Genomic DNA, 13,672 nt, shown 5'->3' on the forward strand with positions numbered 1-13,672 from the left:
AAAAAAACAAGTATTACATTATTTTCCCTGATATAATTAATTAATATTATACGAAAACATTTTACTTAACCGACATTGTGCTCATAAATCCCGGTCATGCTCGAAAAAATTATGTAAGCAGTTCAGAGAAATATATCATAAAAGAAAAACAAAACAAACACTCACAGAACATTATAAATAAATCTTTGCCACATCTTGTTGCTATCTTAGAAAGACATTTTAACAGAACTGTTGCTTAAATGAACAACTTGTGAACAATTTTGGCCACATTTAGAAATTCCACAAATAAACCAATTAGAATATATTCTAAAATAAATCATTAAATTATCATATATGTCACACGGCGATCGGATTTGTGTAATATTTTATATTTAAGGTACGAGAAGTTAACTACTCAAATATCAGTCCACAAAAATTGGTCGACGCAACTCTCAAAAATACTCGAAAAGATCGACTGAATTTTTCCGACCATCTTTGATACGCTATATAGCAAGGTCAGTTTACAGGTTTTGTGGCTATATGATGCAGTGCTCCGCTCCGATGTAGTGGTTTTAGTTTCGATTTCTGACAGTTGCAAATTTTTAACCAGAAGTGCCTGTCCTTGTAGCAGTTCAGTGAAGTTTAAAATACGGAAATGTAAAAAAAAAAAAAAAAAATCAGTTGCGCTTGAGGCAGGTAATCACTGGTTAGCGTCTCGTTTGGGTTTTTATATTTTTATTTTTTGCTCATTTCGATTACACTGCAGAAATAAATACTAAATTTTTCAAATATATACTAACTAACAGATATCTAATTGCTATTTTTATGAAAAATGAATGTCTTCTTATTTCTAATTACATACTGACCACAAAAATACAGTTTTTATTGCAAATATACGTTCTTAATTAGTGATATTCTAAAAAAGAGTGTTTAAATTGATATAAAAGAATCATTTCAGGTTAAATTCGTTTCATCCTTTTGTATTTTACTCTTCATGGAAATGTTATTGGAACGTTCACCTTTCTTTAAAGCTTGGGCAGGGATGACAATCAAGCCTGTGCCACAGACGAGCGTGATAGCCACACGACCTCTCGGGAAAAACTGACCTTACTTTAGCACATTAAAGACGTTCGCAGAACTTTAAAGTCGAGTTTCTATAGAATTTTTGAAAGTCGCACCGAACAGTTTTTGTGACTGATATTTGAGTTCTGAAGTTCACGTACCAGAAATATAAGGAAATACTAAATTAGACTGCTATGTGGTTCCCCTGTTAGTATGAGTTTCTATTTATCATTCACAAAAAATAAAAATTAACAGAACGACAGGTGATAGACATAGGGCACTTTAGGATGATAGGAAGCAAAGGAATAACGTAGTATGTATAAGCTTTGGACTACCTGATTGCATAAAACACTTTAAATTGACACTTGTTACCAGTAAAAATTTGACTAAAACTATAAATCTTTTCCCCCAATTTTCTATAAACATAGATTTATCATGGCAGACCATTTATCCCACTTTATTGGTTTCCTAACGTGGTTTACTATAACAATCCTGTTTCATTTATCACTATCGTTGTTGCTGTTTCCAATGGAAAACGCTTCAACAGTTTCGTTTTGATTTTTGGGGGGAGAGGGGGAAGTATGTGGAATTGCAATACTTTGAGAAAAACTTTATGAAGTCCAAAGTTTTCAAGACAATGTAACTAAATTTGGCACCGTTGTTAAGAAATGTTACCTGCACACACCCATAAGTTCTCATTCGTCTTGGCGTTATACGTTTTTAATTACAAACAACTGAATTTTTTTCAACAAGGTGAGTATAAATGTTCCTTTTAAAAAAAATCTATGAGAACGATATTAATACATTTGTGTACGGAGTTTCATATACCTTAAAACAAATATCTGTGCAACAGAATTCTGATATGTCCTTTAGCTGGATTTTACAGCTCTCCAAATTTCTATGGAAAAAGATGCACCGCATATTAAGGTCTTCGTCTTACATACATGCCTTGCGCTGTATTAAACAAAAATTCCATACACAGAATGTTTCACTACAGCATTGGCTAGTTGCATGTCACATTTAAGTACTATAACGTCAATGGTTTGTGAGGAAAAGTACATACAGTTTTCAAGACGTATGTAACGACAAACGTGAATCAAAGATTTGACAGTGTTTACATTAGGCTTTACCTTATCTGGGTGAAATAATGCAAACATGTGCTTACTCCTCTTCATCCCCAGACAGTCTTTTTTTGCTTATCTTCTTTGGTTAATCTGACTTTCAAACTGAGTAGCAAAAATTTCATTTGTATCACTTCTCCTGTTATCGATTTCCTTCAATATCGACAGTGTGAAAGCTTCTGGATCAAGTCCTAGACTCTGTAGAGTTCGTAGTCTGCCATGATTACCACAGTTAAAACCAAGCAAGCATCATACGCTGCAGTCTAAACAGCAGTTGTGGAAACAAATATTCTCTTGCGGTATGGTTTCCACATCAAAGTGCTGTAAATTTCATTAGGATTTTCAGTTTTTCCATTAACACTTTTCTGTAGAAGCTGTGGACCTGCTAAGCTCCTAAACACTCCCTACATTATGATTGCTTAAAACTGGAAGAAAACACTGCAGAAATAAATAATATGAAGAAATACAGAGCAAGAAAGGGGCCAGCTTTCACCAATTATTGTTTCTATCACACTTAGGAGTGTAACTGGAACGTAATATTCAGGAACTAAAATTTTAATACCATGTAATAAATGAAGAACCAACGAAAAATTCTTCACAATATTCGTCGCCTTACCCCTTCACACATTATTCGCTTCTCGCACACATTCATTGCTGTGAGACGCAGAACATTATTGTTAAGGGAGGGCTATTACATCTCCACCGTTCATTTCGGAGGGAATAAGGCAGAAATGGAGCGTCTCCATAGCTCTTATCACAATAACCTGTTGTGTGTACTTAAGGACGAATTTACCTTCTCTACAGTCACAATAACCTGTTTTGTGTACTAAGGGACGAATTTGCCTTCTCTACAGTCAAAACTTACATGCCTTACCTAGTAAGCGAGGAGTGTGACAGCTGCACAGTCGATTTCCAGGGCAATAATACTAAGGAATATTAAATTTTCTAGAAAGAAGTATTTCACTTCCTACAACTACAGTATTGATTTTGGCAATCTTTCAGACGCTCTTTGGTTTCAAAAATATCTACATTAACACTTTCGTCACATACTTAAATAATTACCAAATACTCTTTAAGCTCTCGTTCGTAACTTATGTACAGTTTACATTCTTGCTGCTTTCATATACTTTGTCGCACGTCTTGTGTGTTTCATTTTCTGTTCCTAATAGTTCTGCCACAGCTCTCTGACTAGCGTATCAGCCTTTTACAAAATGTGACGTTATTCGTTTAAGATAATCATTTTCTATTAATAGCATTACTTTGTGACAATGCCTTACTGGATTTTTAACCTCTTGTTCACTTAATTTTCCAAATATTGTAAGTCTGTTTTTATTGGTCTCGTCTGGTGTATGCCTAAAAATTTTATTTTGATGTTTTCGGCATCCAGGACATTCAAGTTCATAAGAAAAACAGTACTTTATAGCTGAAAATTACTTAAATACAGTGACAGTCGTCATCAAGCGTCGCAAATAATTAACAGCAAGGCGCTCCCATTGTGTGCAAACATTCCTAACATGTGTCCGGCTGCCCTTATCGGCTTCATCCTTCCTTTTAACAGTTACCCCAACGATTTGTTTGCCTCTCCATATCATATTATTTGCACATCATATTTTACCTCCATACCTCAACTTTTTTCTGGTTGTATCAAATACAATTAGTTATTTAATTTCATGTTCTATGGAGCATTTGTACGATTATTCTAAATTATGAGGAGTGAGTTATTTTTTGTTCACAGTCCACATTATCTGTACATATAGCTACATGCTAATCATCTACAATTGTCTCCTAGTAGTTTTTTCACGTCACCTTTTACACATAACAAAATTAGGAGTTATTCTACAGAACAGATGGAGTTCTTGAGGAGAAGCTTTTTCAGTCTTTTTTTTTCAAATTTAACTTTGCTGTTTGTCAGGGATTTTATGTCATTGGATAAGCCGCCAGAAACATAATTGGCAGCGTTGTGCACCCCTTTTTGTACTAAAGACAAATTTAATGTGGTGCAATGAATGTCTTTTGTTCTGGTATTGTAACTATGTACATCATTGCACCTTTTGAGCTGAAGTGGCTTTTTACAATAAACTTGATGATGGAGAAAAACTGCGATGTAGTAGTCAAAATGCCTCACCTCTTAAACAGATATCTACAACATAATCGTGGGACAGCACCACATAATAATCTTACACCACGTATTTGAACAATGAACAGTTTCTTTCGCAAAGTTCAGTTACCCGTGAACGCCTGAACATTATTCCATGTTCACATTATGAAATGTAAATATACGAAATTTGTCACGTTACTGATGCGTCTCTCCCCAAGAGTTTCATTGATTCCAGGTGCAACTGTTGTTGAACTAATTGTTTTTAGGAGTATTCAAATGAGTTTTTTCTATTTTAAAGTCTCATCAATATGTACATCTAAAATCCCGTCGTTTCCACATTAGTTGTTACACTGTCCAGTCACTTTAACATGACCACCGGTCAAAAGTCAGAATAACAACATTTAACAACGCAGACCACCGCGAGACGTCGAGGAAGAGAGTTAGTGCGGTTCAGGAATGTACCGACAAGGATGTGGAGCCATGTTGATTCCAGTGTCTTGGGCAGCAGAGCAAGGTTTGCCCGTTGAGGATCCATGATGCAGACAGCCCGAATGAGATAGTCCCGCGGATTCTCAGCTGGATGTAAATCCGGGCAGTTTGGTGGCGAGGTGAGGCCGGTAAACTCATCCTGGTACTCTTGCAACAATGCACGTACACTGCGACCTGTGTGCCACGTTGCACTGTCCTGCTGGTAGATGACATCGTGCCAAGGAATAACCAGCTGCATTTAGGAGTGGACATGGTGTCCAGGAACAGATGCATACTTGTGTTGAGCCATTGTGCGTTCCAGAATGACGAAACCACCCAAGGAATGTAACGAAAACATTCCCCAGACCATGACGCATGTAAGGTGTTTGCTTTCAGAAGCTTCACGCCGCGTACGTGAATGGCCACCTGTTCGATCGAGCATATAACGTGATTCATCTGAAAAGGCCAGTTGTCACCACTTAGTGGACGTCCAGTTGCAACATTCGCGCACAAATTCCAGCCTTAGTCGCCGATGAGCAGCAGCCACCATAGGTACATGACCCAGACGCCTGCTGCGGAGACCCGTACGCAGCAACGTTCGCTATACGATTGCTGAAGAGACACTGTCGGTAGCCTCTCGGTTCATCTGGACAGTGAGATGACCAATAGTTGCACGGATACCTGCCGTACACATTCCCGCAGCCGTCGTTCACACGTGTCAACTATGGCCTATGATACACCACAGTTGCCTCGGCGCCAGTTTTGTTTCCCCACTTTTCCATTCACGGTATACTTTAACCATGGCGATATGCGAACACTGTATAATCTTAGCCGTTTCGGAAATACTTCCACCCTTGGCCGGAAAGCCAGTTACCACATGCTCCTGGACGTCAGATAAATCGATCCATTTCCGCATTATGACGCGAATCACTGTTTCCCCCCCCCTCCCCCCCTCCCTCCCCCTCCCCCCTCTTTATATACCCTCCACAGCCAGTGCTGCCACCTGCCGTCTTTGAGTGTTTATTGTACGTTTACACTAAAAGAAGAAAAGTGCGAGGTCATCCACATGGGTCATGGGTACTGAAAGAAATCCGATAAATTTTGAGTATATGATACGTCGCACAAATACCTAGGAATTACAATTACGAGCAACTTAAATTGGAAAGACCACATAGATAATATTGTGGGGAAGGCGAAACAAAGACTGCGCTTTGTTGGCGGAACATTTAGAAGATGCGACAAACTCACAATATTACACTTGTCTGTCCTCTGCTGGAATATTGCTGCGCGTTATGGGATCCTTACCAGGTAGGATTGACGGAGGACATCGAAAAAGTGCAAAGAGGGACAGCTCGTGTCGTGTTATCGCGCAATAGGGGTGAGAGTGTCACAGATATGATACGCGATTTGGGGTGGCAGTCGCTGAAACAAAGGCGGTTTTCTTTGCGGCGAGATCTATTAACGAAATTTCAATCACCAACTTTCTCTTCTGAATGCGAAAATACTTTGTTGACACCCCACATACATAGGGAGAAATGATCATCATAATAAAATAAGAGAAATCAGAACTCGAGCGGAAAGATTTAGATGGTTCTTTTCCCCACGCGCAATTCGAGAGTGGAATGGTAGAGAAGTAGTATGAAAATGGTTCGATGAACCCTGTGCGAGGAACTTAAATGTGAATTGCAGAGTAACCATGTAGATGTAGATGTAGATGTACATCGAACATAGGCGTTGATTTCCTTAATGTGACTGGACCAGTGTATTTTCTCACATGTGTTCCACTTATCACTGGTGTAGTAACTTCAGATATGCACAACTGAATGTGTTGTGCTTTTTTGAAACTGAGATTGATACCAATGGCAGAAAACGACACAGTAATACTTTTATGATCATTACTTACCATTTATCTTGTTGCTGTATGTATATTTGCAGTGATAACAATACTAGTTAACCTGCCTAGTATAGTCAACGTTTATAATCATTATTTGAATTACTTACATTGCTTTATTGATAACTTATCGCCATCATCATTATAGTTATTCTATTTTCTTGATCTTTTTACCGTGACACAACTTAATGTGCTTCATTACTACCCTTCAACTTCAGGTGCATATTCTTCTCCAATTCTCACCAATCTCTTGCTCACTTTATAATTAATTCTATTTACGCCATAACGTTACATTTTATACACTTTTTATACTACTGTGTACAGAAACATAAAGAATCATTGTCTCTGTTCTATTGAAAAAACAAAAACAAAATGAACATTTTTGCTGTTACTTTTCTAACAGGTCAAAAAACTGTGTTGTATTTGGACATATGGTGAAGAGTGGAAGGACAAATGATTGTGGTGGATGAAGCTAGCCTCTCGACATCCAGGGATTCATGGAAACCTTACCATGTGTCTGTCATAGAGCGTCTGATCTTCTACGTTCCTAGTACTCAGAAATCATTCTTCAGTTCCACAATGTTTCATCTAAAAAATAAATCCCTGCATCTAGTGTACATTAGTCGATAAGTATTTTCTTGTGGAGTCGACTTCACAGCAAACAGGAGAAATTTAACACACAAAATCTTTATTTACTGTATTGTTTCCTTTTATATATCACCTCTACTTTTACTCCTCTGAATGTTTAAATTCTTATCTGATTAGGAACATTGTTATCTTTGATCCATTCAGAAAAATAAACAACTGAATTGTCCTTTCCGAGTTTGAATTAATTTTTAGATGGAACTGTTACATATTAATCTGGTACGTACAACTTCATATTCCAACCTTCAAAATTTAGAGGTTATTTAAATTCAATCAAGGAGTCGATACGCACTAATCACTGGACACTTAAGTCAGCAACAATTAAATACCTTATGCTTGATCATGTTTCTGTACAGCCACAAAAGCATTACCACTTCATGCTTAATCGCTTGAGAAATTTTCCTGGTTGTGCAGAAATTTTTAACCCCAAAATGGCACAATTATAACATTTTCCTTCTTTTGTACCGATGGAAAAATTTGTTCAGTCAAAGCTGACACCTCTGATCCACCATCCACTTAAATACTCGGTGTGACACCTCCAATTTTGAAACCAATAATACTATTTACACATTTTGATTATCGTCCTGTTCTTGTAAACGCTATCTTATTATTTCCTTTCTACTAAAATCAGAACAACTCCGTGTTTCCTTATTAGTAATAATAATGAGTAGATTCAGCCAAGCTCTTGTGAAGCAGTAGATTGAACATCTTTTGCGCCTTATGTCAGACCTCTTGTGCGTCAAAATCATGAAGGTCAACATCAATAACATCTCTCTTAAAAGTTTATATACTCATTATGTTAATCAAAAACAAAATCCCTAATACCTTCTTCATTAATAAGAGACACATCATTATTAACTTCATGTGCAGCGATTACATCATCATTATCACGTAACTGTTTTCGTTCGTCTTGAAAATGTTGTTCAGTTTCAGTATTCCTGGCTATTTTCCGATGCACTAAACACTTTACACATTTACGTCCTCGTGAATTAGTGAAGCCTTACCGACCCGGAACAGCTCTCCTACTTCTCTACAACACATTTCACGCAAGCCTGCCCAACATCAGTCCTGTTCTATTTGCCATTATCAATACTGATATTTAATAAAGATGTCACCTTTTCGGTAGCGTGAGTCTCTTGGATAAAATTTAGGTAGCTACTGATATTAAAAGCAGTGTCCGCCCCCGGTAGCTGACTGGTCAGCGCGACAGACTGTCAATCCAAAGGTCCCGGGTTCGATTCCCGGCTGGGTCGGAAGTTTTCTCCGCTCAGGAGCTGGGTGTTGTGTTGTCCTAATCATCATCATTTCATCCCCATCGACGCGCAAGTCGCCGAAGTGGCGTCAAATCGAAAGACTTGCACCAGGCGAACGGTCTACCCGACGGGAGGCCCTCGTCACACGACATTTCATTTCATTTCATTAAAAGCAGTTTGCCTGAATCAAAATTATTAAATGAAACACTGAAATAAGGAGAAAAATAGAAGTTGGGGTTCTTCAGTTACGTAGCTATTTCATTGGAGCTCTCTAGAAGCAATCACCTAGCATTCGTTCTACACTCCTCGTCCCAAGTAACAACTGCTAAAATATATCGGGCGTATATTACTGGGAAACAGACATTTTCACATTTACCGTTTTACTTGCTTGATTTATTTAAATGCGACACCTTGCAAACTGTAAGTGCTGGTGAGCAATCAAAGTTCGGTTTCGTAGTCTTCTCAAAGGCGCTCCATTCTTATGTTATCGACTGTTGAGCATGACGTGATCATACCTTATATCTGTACTTTTACCTAAGAATGTTTGCCTAATAAAACCCATTATGTTATACCGCTTGGCAAGAAGCTTAGAGAAATTAGAATAGAAGCCACCAATGCATTTATGACAGTGTTACAAAGATAGTTCTCATCATAAAAACAAACTCATAATACTATCATAGACACATTGACCGGCTGTGATTTGTCATTGTCTGCATGAGTAACAATAGGTCTTCTCTTAACTTCTCCTGTCGAAAGAAAAAGAAAAAAATATTGCATTATTTTTCACAAATATATATCAGAAGTTACGATTGCCTGGAAAAAGATCGGTCCTACAGTTAGTGTAGTACTCATTGTAAACCGCAACTTCTATCTTCAAATCATGTAGTGGCTTTTGATGTAACTGATAAGGATTTTCAGAAATCCATCTTTGGTTGTTGTTCTACGAAATGATTCTACGAAATGACATACCCCAATGAAGGCCTCTGAACTTCATCAAAGAAAAAGAACATTGCAGTATCAGCCCTTCACCAGGCATTTACTACAGCAGCGAGCAGAAGTACTCATACAGAGCAACAGTATCTCCATTGATCATTCGTTGTAATACCGGTGCTTTGTAAGGCTTCAGAGTGAGTTTGAGCACAGCTCTATTAGCAGAGGCTACTGACAAAGCAGTCTCAAGTGCCAAATGCCATTCCAATATTGTAGGGCTTCCTTCCGGGTCCGCTCCTAACCCTAGAATGCGGTTACAACGCATACACCTCCTGAGAGATCCGAGGAACAGCCACAGCGCCGCCGGCGAATTAAACGCCTGAGTATTGGTACCAACACGTCGTCGGACGCAGGGCTTATTCGTACCTACGTCAAACATCCGATACGAAATAGCGAACCATACAGATTCAGTTCATATGAGCATAGCCGCGAGCACTACGCAAGTACTAAGCAGGGGAAAATGGTACTGAACAATAAATGTTACCTTTTTATTTTGCAGTAACATATTACCATATGATGTCCAACAATACAAATCGAAGAAATTTCTCCAGTGCTTTCATTACTATTGAGTAGTTTCATGAGTGCTCTGTGTCTTGTGGGGGAGGGGGAGGGGGGAAGGGAAGCGTAATTATGTATTTCAATCCTGGACAAAAGTTGCGAAAATATAGCAATGTGTTGTGATTCGAGTTTTTTCTGTTTCGGGTTCGTCACTAAAGCCACGTCTCCAGAGTCTCATTCTCACAGAGTGATCCCGCGCTGAGTGCACACTTACTGGAGCTTGACTTCCTGACGTTAGGTGACCGGGCTAACAATTAAATGTGACATCTACATCTACATTTACATAGATACTCCTCAAGCCACCGTACGGTGCGTGGCGGAGAATACCCATCACCACTACTTGCTATTTCCTTTCCTAGTCCACTCGCAAACAGCGAGAGAAAAACGACTATCTATATACCTCCGATTGAGCCCTTATTTCTCGTATCTTATCTTCGTGGTCCTTACGAGCGATGTATATTGGCGGCACTTTAATTGTTCGACAGTCACTTCAGATGCCGATTCTCTAAATTTTCTCTATAGTGTTTCTCGAAATGAACGTCGCCTTCCCTTCAGGGATTCCCATTTGAGTTCCCGAAGCTGCACCTTAACACTTATGCGTTGTTCGAACCCACCGGTAACAAATCTAACAGCCCACCTCTGAATTGCTTCGATGTTTTTCTTCAATCCTACCTGGTACGGATTACAAACACTCGAGCATTACTCAAGAATAGGTCGCACCAGCGTCCTATATGTGGTTCCTTTTACATGTGAACCACTGTTTCCTACAATTCTCCCAATGAACCGAATTCGACCATTCGCCTTCCCTATCACAGTTCTCACATGCTCGTTCCACCTCATATCGCTTTGCAACGTTGGGTCCAAATGTTTAAACGACTTCACTGTGTCATGCAGGACATCTGAAGGATGAGATGATTTACAGGTTTTATGTTGTTGTTGTTGTTGTTGTGGTCTTCAGTCCAGAGACTGGTTTGATGCAGCTCTCCATGCTACTCTATCCTGTTTCTTCATCACCCAGCACGTACTGCAACCTACATCCTTCTGAATCTGCTTAGCGTATTCCTCTCTTGGTCTCCCTCTGCGATTTCTACCCTCCACCCTGCCCTCCAATATTAATTGGTGATCCCTTGTTGCCTCAGAACATGTCCTAGCAACCGGTCCCTTCTTCTAGTCAAGTTGTGCCACAAATTTCTCTTCTCCCCTATTCTATTCAATACCTACTCACTAGTTATGTGATCTACCCATCTAATATTCAGCATTCTTCTGTAGCACCACATTTCGAAAGCTTCTATTCTCTTCTTGTACAAACTATTTATTGTCCAGGTTTCACAATTCTCTTCTTGTCCAAACTATTTATCGTCCATGTTTCACTTCCATACATGGCTACACTCATACAAATACTTTCAGAAACGACTTCCTCACACTTAACAAATTTCTCTTCTCCAGAAACACTTCCCTTGCCATTGCCAGTCTACGTTTTACAACCTCTCTACTTCGACCATCATCAGTTATTTTGCTCCCCAAATAGCAAAACGTATTTACTACTTTAAGTGTCGCAGTTCCTGAACTAACTCCCTCTGCATCACCCGACTTAATTGGACTACATTCCATTATTCTCGTTTTGCTTTTGTTGATGTTCATCTTATATCCTCCCTTCAAGACACTGTCCATTCCGTTCAACTGCTCTTCCAGGTCCTTTGCTGTCTCTGACAGAATTGCAATGTCATCGGCAAAACATCAAAGTTTTTATTTCTTCTCCATGGGTTTTAATCCCTACTCCGAATTTTTCTTTTGTTTCTTTTACTGCTTGCTCAATATAAAGATTAAATAACATCGGGGATAGGCTACAAACCTGTCTCACTCCCTTCCCAACCACTGCTTCCCTTTCATGCCCCTCGGCTCTTACAACTGCCATCTGGTTTCTGTACAAATTGTAAATACCCTTTCGCTCCGTGTATTTTACCCGTGCCACCTTCAGAATTTGAAAGAGAGTATTCCAGTCAGCATTGTCAAAAGCTTTGGAGGTCGGCTTCTACCAGTTTTTCCATTCATCTGTAAAGCATTCGCGTTAGTATTTTGCAGCTGTGACTTATTAAACTGATAGTTCGGCAGTTTCCACATCTGTCAACTCCTGCTTTCATTTTTGAAAACGGTTTCTCCTCAGTATTGTCTGTTGTTTGATCGAAACTGGTAGTTCTCATAAAGAGATGACTAACCCATTGTATCAGATGAAGATATTTCCCAAATACGGTGTGAGTTAACATCCTTCAAAAAGACTGTGCAACAAGAGAATAAAGTAATACACTCATGAAGTAAGGTAGCCACTTTATTTTTGTATACAACAAAGACGAAGGTTAAGGATAGCGATATAGGTGAAATAATTATTGTGGAAAGAAACGATTTTCGTTTTATGTAAATGATTTTTCCTTTCAAAATAAAGCATTCCCGATAAAACTGCTGTCGGCACTGGCACAAAGAGCTGTGGATAGATATTATTCCTCACAAATTACACTGAGACCAGCATTCGGTTTACTCCTGTACTATAAACTGAGTTGTATATCAGGAATGCAGTGTACATTGACATATTGATGTAAATGCTTTTCTTTAAATTTTTGTTCCGTGTATGAAAGGAAACCACAATTCCTGTCCACCAACAACGCGCGTACTTGCCATGAACGACAAAAACTGTCTGGAACCTACTCTCTAAGATTATTGAAAAATACTTACGAATCTTTTTATACTCTGCAGTTACTTACACACATATTCTCTGTAGATCACCGCGAAGTGCATGGCAGAGGGTATTTCAGATTGTACCGCATATTAGGTCTCTCCCAGTTCTGTTCGCATATGGAGCGACGGAAAAGTGGTTGCTTAAAAGTTTCTGTGCACGCTGTGATTAGCTTTATTATATTTTCGCGGCTGCTGCGGGAGCTATGCGTACTGGGTAGTAGTATATTTTAAATTCCTCACTTAATACTGGCTCTTCAAACTGGGTAAACAGAGTTTTCCAGAACAGCTCGCAACTATCTTCAAGCGTCTTTCACAGCACGTGTGTTTGCCCTTGTACTTGGTTTTATACGGCAGTTGTTAATTTTCATGCAATAGTTTTTATTCAGCTCTACTCTTATAAAACTTATACATACACTAAAAGCCCTATTACTCTAATTACAATGTAAAATCCCATATTGTAAAGCGTGCCTGGATTTTGTATACGACTATTGACTGCGTGCGTATCCTTTATATAAATACTTACACAGTAAATTGTAAGTGTACAAGACTTGCGTGCGTGCGTGTGTGTGTGTGAGTGTGTGTGTGTGTGTGTGTGTGTAGTCTGATGTCATGTTTGTGCTGGATGATGATGAGAGAAGGGGGAGGGTAAAACTTAGTGTTTTCACAAAGTCTACATCTCTCAAATAGCAACGATTCGTTTCATCCAGAAGCTGCAGAAAGGCTTAGAAATTAACCCATGACATCAGCACAAAGAGTGATGATCAATGACATTACGCCACCAACCCTCCTCCCGTTCCCCGTAATGGCGTAGAGAAAACTGCTAACAGCGCATAGCACATACCGGCAGTTACACATGCAAATACTGACTGCACCTGAT

The 13,672-nt window shown here is 39.0% G+C and overlaps 1 protein-coding gene across 1 annotated transcript in view; it reads left to right on the top strand.

Moving 5' to 3' along the window:
- LOC126183736 (uncharacterized) overlaps positions 1-13,672 on the top strand; it is a 1,106,726-nt gene that overhangs the window by 746,112 nt on the left and 346,942 nt on the right. The gene's annotated exons all lie outside the window — the stretch shown is intronic.

The sequence above is a fragment of the Schistocerca cancellata genome, chromosome 4 (assembly GCF_023864275.1).
Source record: "Schistocerca cancellata isolate TAMUIC-IGC-003103 chromosome 4, iqSchCanc2.1, whole genome shotgun sequence".
Taxonomy (NCBI): domain Eukaryota; kingdom Metazoa; phylum Arthropoda; class Insecta; order Orthoptera; family Acrididae; genus Schistocerca; species Schistocerca cancellata.